The sequence below is a fragment of the Hyla sarda genome, chromosome 11 (genome assembly GCF_029499605.1).
Source record: "Hyla sarda isolate aHylSar1 chromosome 11, aHylSar1.hap1, whole genome shotgun sequence".
NCBI lineage: Eukaryota > Metazoa > Chordata > Amphibia > Anura > Hylidae > Hyla > Hyla sarda.
The window spans coordinates 74,853,881-74,862,498 of record NC_079199.1 but is presented as its reverse complement, the minus strand read 5'-3'; the positions used below and the strand labels follow the sequence as shown (position 1 = coordinate 74,862,498).

Here is an 8,618-nt window from a genome sequence, read left to right as displayed (position 1 = left end):
TGCAGGTATGTCCTCTATCCTTACAGCTTCCCGTGGCTGTTGGTTTTATACCGTTTGGGGACAGCCAAGGAGGCGTCAGCAGGCAACACAGGTAAGTGTGTGCTTGTATGTGTGTGTGTGTGTGTGTGTGTGTGTGTGTTTCCTATGCAGATCCTAAACCCAGTATCAAATGCAAGTAGGAGGAGTAAGAAGGGTTCCTGCCAAAGCCAGGTTATGGATTGCATTTAAAAATGGTCCATCAGAGTGAAATGGACTCCCATCTTCCTGCTTAGCAATAATGATATGGGTTTAGGGTCTGCTGTGTGTACTGGTGGGTGACTGCCACCCAGCCAGAGTGTGTATGGGAGGCTGCCAGCCAGCCTCCCTTCCTACAAGTAATGATGGTGCATGTGAAGGGGACAGCGTTGGTTCCTCCCCTTTCACAGTTATCACTTCTCATCCTTCCTTTTGGCTGGTATCAAATGTGGTGTCTGTTTATATCAGTTTAATATCTGATATGTCCCCTATCTGATAGCATATATTAAATGCACCACCAGGTTTCAGTGTTGGAAAGAAAGATTATCTGTTTATTTGCTGCAGCTGCTTGCTGGCTAGTCCAGTGGGCCCCTACTGCAGGCAATAGACAATAGGTGGTGCCTATGTGCCTAGGTGGATAGGACATCAGCTATGAGGCATTTGTTTGTACAAACTGCTGCTCACAACTAATGTTGTAATATAGTGTCTCCATCTGCTGGTGGTATTGAATAAGCAATAGTGCAATGATAGGGTCTGAAAAAGAAGAAAAATAAGAAGCAGCAGCATAGGAAAGAAGGAAAACATGGAGAGAAGAAAAAAAGAAGGTAAAAATGAGGTGAAAACATGTTTAAAAAAGTATTTCCATCTCTCTCTCTCTATGTATATTCATATATATATATATATATATATATATATATATATATTTAAAAGAAAAAAAAATTATATATATATATATATATATATACATATAGAGAGAGAGAGATAAATATATATAGAGATAGATGGGTGGATAGATGGATAGATAGATAGATAGATAGATAGATAGACATACATACACACATACACACATACACACATACACACATACACACATACACACATACATACATACATACATACATATGTGTGTATTGTTGGAGTTGCAAACATGGGTGCACTTGACAAACTCAGTGCGGCTATTCCCCATTGAAAGATTGTTGCACCCAGGACCCTTAGCACTGGGATATGCTACTCAATACCACTGGCATGGCCAGGTGTAAACAACATCTGACCTTTGTTGTGTATGTAACCATGGAGATTGTGATGTCGCCTAGGCCCACCAAAGAACAGCCTTGTCAGAAGCAGCACTGCCATGAGCAGAAGTAGCAGCACCATAGGTTGTCAAATAAGTTGGATTTAACCAAGACAAGTGAGTCCAATAGGATGCAGGTATGTCCTCTATCCTTACAGCTTCCCGTGGCTGTTGGTTTTATACCATTTGGGGACAGCCAAGGAGGCGTCAGCAGGCAACACAGGTAAGTGTGTGCTTGTATGTGTGTGTGTGTGTGTGTGTGTGTTTCCTATGCAGATCCTAAACCCAGTATCAAATGCAAGTAGGAGGAGTAAGAAGGGTTCCTGCCAAAGCCAGGTTATGGATTGCATTTAAAAATGGTCCATCAGAGTGAAATGGACTCCCATCTTCCTGCTTAGCAATAATGATATGGGTTTAGGGTCTGCTGTGTGTACTGGTGGGTGACTGCCACCCAGCCAGAGTGTGTATGGGAGGCTGCCAGCCAGCCTCCCTTCCTACAAGTAATGATGGTGCATGTGAAGGGGACAGCGTTGGTTCCTCCCCTTTCACAGTTATCACTTCTCATCCTTCCTTTTGGCTGGTATCAAATGTGGTGTCTGTTTATATCAGTTTAATATCTGATATGTTCCCTATCTGATAGCATATATTAAATGCACCACCAGGTATCAGTGTTGGAAAGAAAGATTATCTGTTTCTTTGCTGCATCTGTTTGCTGGCTAGTCCAGTGGGCCCCTACTGCAGGCAATAGACAATAGGTGGTGCCTATGTGCCTAGGTGGATAGGACATCAGCTATGAGGCATTTGTTTGTACAAACTGCTGCTCACAACTAATGTTGTAATATAGTGTCTCCATCTGCTGGTGGTATTGAATAAGCAATAGTGCAATGATAGGGTCTGAAAAAGAAGAAAAATAAGAAGCAGCAGCATAGGAAAGAAGGAAAACATGGAGAGAAGAAAAAAAGAAGGTAAAAATTAGGTGAAAACATGTTTAAAAAAGTATTTCCATCTCTCTCTCTCTCTCTATGTATATACATATATATATATATATATATATATATATATTTAAAAGAAAAAAAAATTATATATATATATATATATATATATACATATAGAGAGAGAGATAAATATATATAGAGATAGATGGGTGGATAGATGGATAGATAGATAGATAGATAGATAGACATACATACACACATACACACATACACACATACACACATACACACATACACACATACATACATACATACATACATATGTGTGTATTGTTGGAGTTGCAAACATGGGTGCACTTGACAAACTCAGTGCGGCTATTCCCCATTGAAAGATTGTTGCACCCAGGACCCTTAGCACTGGGATATGCTACTCAATACCACTGGCATGGCCAGGTGTAAACAACATCTGACCTTTGTTGTGTATGTAACCATGGAGATTGTGATGTCGCCTAGGCCCACCAAAGAACAGCCTTGTCAGAAGCAGCACTGCCATGAGCAGAAGTAGCAGCACCATAGGTTGTCAAATAAGTTGGATTTAACCAAGACAAGTGAGTCCAATAGGATGCAGGTATGTCCTCTATCCTTACAGCTTCCCGTGGCTGTTGGTTTTATACCGTTTGGGGACAGCCAAGGAGGCGTCAGCAGGCAACACAGGTAAGTGTGTGCTTGTATGTGTGTGTGTGTGTGTGTGTGTGTGTGTGTTTCCTATGCAGATCCTAAACCCAGTATCAAATGCAAGTAGGAGGAGTAAGAAGGGTTCCTGCCAAAGCCAGGTTATGGATTGCATTTAAAAATGGTCCATCAGAGTGAAATGGACTCCCATCTTCCTGCTTAGCAATAATGATATGGGTTTAGGGTCTGCTGTGTGTACTGGTGGGTGACTGCCACCCAGCCAGAGTGTGTATGGGAGGCTGCCAGCCAGCCTCCCTTCCTACAAGTAATGATGGTGCATGTGAAGGGGACAGCGTTGGTTCCTCCCCTTTCACAGTTATCACTTCTCATCCTTCCTTTTGGCTGGTATCAAATGTGGTGTCTGTTTATATCAGTTTAATATCTGATATGTCCCCTATCTGATAGCATATATTAAATGCACCACCAGGTTTCAGTGTTGGAAAGAAAGATTATCTGTTTATTTGCTGCAGCTGCTTGCTGGCTAGTCCAGTGGGCCCCTACTGCAGGCAATAGACAATAGGTGGTGCCTATGTGCATAGGTGGATAGGACATCAGCTATGAGGCATTTGTTTGTACAAACTGCTGCTCACAACTAATGTTGTAATATAGTGTCTCCATCTGCTGGTGGTATTGAATAAGCAATAGTGCAATGATAGGGTCTGAAAAAGAAGAAAAATAAGAAGCAGCAGCATAGGAAAGAAGGAAAACATGGAGAGAAGAAAAAAAGAAGGTAAACATGAGGTGAAAACATGTTTAAAAAAGTATTTCCATCTCTCTCTCTCTCTCTATGTATATACATATATATATATATATATATATATATATATATATATATTTAAAAGAAAAAAAAATTATTTATATATATATATATATACATATAGAGAGAGAGAGATAAATATATATAGAGATAGATGGGTGGATAGATGGATAGATGGATAGATGGATAGATAGATAGATAGATAGATAGACATACATACACACATACACACATACACACATACACACATACATACATACATATGTGTGTATTGTTGGAGTTGCAAACATGGGTGCACTTGACAAACTCAGTGCGGCTATTCCCCATTGAAAGATTGTTGCACCCAGGACCCTTAGCACTGGGATATGCTACTCAATACCACTGGCATGGCCAGGTGTAAACAACATCTGACCTTTGTTGTGTATGTAACCATGGAGATTGTGATGTCGCCTAGGCCCACCAAAGAACAGCCTTGTCAGAAGCAGCACTGCCATGAGCAGAAGTAGCAGCACCATAGGTTGTCAAATAAGTTGGATTTAACCAAGACAAGTGAGTCCAATAGGATGCAGGTATGTCCTCTATCCTTACAGCTTCCCGTGGCTGTTGGTTTTATACCGTTTGGGGACAGCCAAGGAGGCGTCAGCAGGCAACACAGGTAAGTGTGTGCTTGTATGTGTGTGTGTGTGTGTGTTTCCTATGCAGATCCTAAACCCAGTATCAAATGCAAGTAGGAGGAGTAAGAAGGGTTCCTGCCAAAGCCAGGTTATGGATTGCATTTAAAAATGGTCCATCAGAGTGAAATGGACTCCCATCTTCCTGCTTAGCAATAATGATATGGGTTTAGGGTCTGCTGTGTGTACTGGTGGGTGACTGCCACCCAGCCAGAGTGTGTATGGGAGGCTGCCAGCCAGCCTCCCTTCCTACAAGTAATGATGGTGCATGTGAAGGGGACAGCGTTGGTTCCTCCCCTTTCACAGTTATTACTTCTCATCCTTCCTTTTGGCTGGTATCAAATGTGGTGTCTGTTTATATCAGTTTAATATCTGATATGTCCCCTATCTGATAGCATATATTAAATGCACCACCAGGTTTCAGTGTTGGAAAGAAAGATTATCTATTTATTTGCTGCAGCTGCTTGCTGGCTAGTCCAGTGGGCCCCTACTGCAGGCAATAGACAATAGGTGGTGCCTATGTGCCTAGGTGGATAGGACATCAGCTATGAGGCATTTGTTTGTACAAACTGCTGCTCACAACTAATGTTGTAATATAGTGTCTCCATCTGCTGGTGGTATTGAATAAGCAATAGTGCAATGATAGGGTCTGAAAAAGAAGAAAAATAAGAAGCAGCAGCATAGGAAAGAAGGAAAACATGGAGAGAAGAAAAAAAGAAGGTAAAAATGAGGTGAAAACATGTTTAAAAAAGTATTTCCATCTCTCTCTCTCTATATATGTATATACATATATATATATATATATATATATATATATATTTAAAAGAAAAAAAAATTATATATATATATATATATATATATATATATACATATAGAGAGAGAGAGAGAGAGAGATAAATATATATAGAGATAGATGGGTGGATAGATAGATAGATAGACATACATACACACATACACACATACACACATACACACATACACACATACACACATACACACATACACACATACACACATACACACATACATACATACATACATACATATGTGTGTATTGTTGGAGTTGCAAACATGGGTGCACTTGACAAACTCAGTGCGGCTATTCCCCATTGAAAGATTGTTGCACCCAGGACCCTTAGCACTGGGATATGCTACTCAATACCACTGGCATGGCCAGGTGTAAACAACATCTGACCTTTGTTGTGTATGTAACCATGGAGATTGTGATGTCGCCTAGGCCCACCAAAGAACAGCCTTGTCAGAAGCAGCACTGCCATGAGCAGAAGTAGCAGCACCATAGGTTGTCAAATAAGTTGGATTTAACCAAGACAAGTGAGTCCAATAGGATGCAGGTATGTCCTCTATCCTTACAGCTTCCCGTGCCTGTTGGTTTTATACCGTTTGGGGACAGCCAAGGAGGCGTCAGCAGGCAACACAGGTAAGTGTGTGTGTGTGTGTGTGTGTGTTTCCTATGCAGATCCTAAACCCAGTATCAAATGCAAGTAGGAGGAGTAAGAAGGGTTCCTGCCAAAGCCAGGTTATGGATTGCATTTAAAAATGGTCCATCAGAGTGAAATGGACTCCCATCTTCCTGCTTAGCAATAATGATATGGGTTTAGGGTCTGCTGTGTGTACTGGTGGGTGACTGCCACCCAGCCAGAGTGTGTATGGGAGGCTGCCAGCCAGCCTCCCTTCCTACAAGTAATGATGGTGCATGTGAAGGGGACAGCGTTGGTTCCTCCCCTTTCACAGTTATCACTTCTCATCCTTCCTTTTGGCTGGTATCAAATGTGGTGTCTGTTTATATCAGTTTAATATCTGATATGTCCCCTATCTGATAGCATATATTAAATGCACCACCAGGTTTCAGTGTTGGAAAGAAAGACTATCTGTTTATTTGCTGCAGCTGCTTGCTGGCTAGTCCAGTGGGCCCATACTGCAGGCAATAGACAATAGGTGGTGCCTATGTGCATAGGTGGATAGGACATCAGCTATGAGGCATTTGTTTGTACAAACTGCTGCTCACAACTAATGTTGTAATATAGTGTCTCCATCTGCTGGTGGTATTGAATAAGCAATAGTGCAATGATAGGGTCTGAAAAAGAAGAAAAATAAGAAGCAGCAGCATAGGAAAGAAGGAAAACATGGAGAGAAGAAAAAAAGAAGGTAAAAATGAGGTGAAAACATGTTTAAAAAAGTATTTCCATCTCTCTCTCTCTCTCTCTATATGTATATACATATATATATATATATATATATATATATATATATATATTTAAAAGAAAAAAAAATTATATATATATATATATATATATATATATACATATAGAGAGAGAGAGATAAATATATATAGAGATAGATGGGTGGATAGATAGATAGATAGATAGATAGACATACATACACACATACACACATACACACATACACACATACACACATACATACATACATACATATGTGTGTATTGTTGGAGTTGCAAACATGGGTGCACTTGACAAACTCAGTGCGGCTATTCCCCATTGAAAGATTGTTGCACCCAGGACCCTTAGCACTGGGATATGCTACTCAATACCACTGGCATGGCCAGGTGTAAACAACATCTGACCTTTGTTGTGTATGTAACCATGGAGATTGTGATGTCGCCTAGGCCCACCAAAGAACAGCCTTGTCAGAAGCAGCACTGCCATGAGCAGAAGTAGCAGCACCATAGGTTGTCAAATAAGTTGGATTTAACCAAGACAAGTGAGTCCAATAGGATGCAGGTATGTCCTCTATCCTTACAGCTTCCCGTGGCTGTTGGTTTTATACCGTTTGGGGACAGCCAAGGAGGCGTCAGCAGGCAACACAGGTAAGTGTGTGCTTATATGTGTGTGTGTGTGTGTGTGTGTGTGTTTCCTATGCAGATCCTAAACCCAGTATCAAATGCAAGTAGGAGGAGTAAGAAGGGTTCCTGCCAAAGCCAGGTTATGGATTGCATTTAAAAATGGTCCATCAGAGTGAAATGGACTCCCATCTTCCTGCTTAGCAATAATGATATGGGTTTAGGGTCTGCTGTGTGTACTGGTGGGTGACTGCCACCCAGCCAGAGTGTGTATGGGAGGCTGCCAGCCAGCCTCCCTTCCTACAAGTAATGATGGTGCATGTGAAGGGGACAGCGTTGGTTCCTCCCCTTTCACAGTTATCACTTCTCATCCTTCCTTTTGGCTGGTATCAAATGTGGTGTCTGTTTATATCAGTTTAATATCTGATATGTCCCCTATCTGATAGCATATATTAAATGCACCACCAGGTTTCAGTGTTGGAAAGAAAGATTATCTGTTTATTTGCTGCAGCTGCTTGCTGGCTAGTCCAGTGGGCCCCTACTGCAGGCAATAGACAATAGGTGGTGCCTATGTGCCTAGGTGGATAGGACATCAGCTATGAGGCATTTGTTTGTACAAACTGCTGCTCACAACTAATGTAGTAATATAGTGTCTCCATCTGCTGGTGGTATTGAATAAGCAATAGTGCAATGATAGGGTCTGAAAAAGAAGAAAAATAAGAAGCAGCAGCATAGGAAAGAAGGAAAACATGGAGAGAAGAAAAAAAGAAGGTAAAAATGAGGTGAAAACATGTTTAAAAAAGTATTTCCATCTCTCTCTCTCTCTATATGTATATATATATATATATATATATATATATATATATATATTTAAAAGAAAAAAAACTTATATATATATATATATACATATAGAGAGAGAGAGAGAGATAAATATATATAGAGATAGATGGGTGGATAGATAGATAGATAGATAGACATACATACACACATACACACATACACACATACACACATACATACATACATACATACATATGTGTGTATTGTTGGAGTTGCAAACATGGGTGCACTTGACAAACTCAGTGCGGCTATTCCCCATTGAAAGATTGTTGCACCCAGGACCCTTAGCACTGGGATATGCTACTCAATACCACTGGCATGGCCAGGTGTAAACAACATCTGACCTTTGTTGTGTATGTAACCATGGAGATTGTGATGTCGCCTAGGCCCACCAAAGAACAGCCTTGTCAGAAGCAGCACTGCCATGAGCAGAAGTAGCAGCACCATAGGTTGTCAAATAAGTTGGATTTAACCAAGACAAGTGAGTCCAATAGGATGCAGGTATGTCCTCTATCCTTACAGCTTCCCGTGCCTGTTGGTTTTATACCGTTTGGGG

At 40.8% G+C, this 8,618-nt stretch overlaps 1 pseudogene; it reads left to right on the top strand.

The window, feature by feature from the left end:
• Nucleotides 1-1,864: 1,864 nt before the first annotated feature.
• LOC130296114 (U2 spliceosomal RNA) lies at nucleotides 1,865-1,967 on the top strand (annotated as a pseudogene).
• Nucleotides 1,968-8,618: the final 6,651 nt, after the last annotated feature.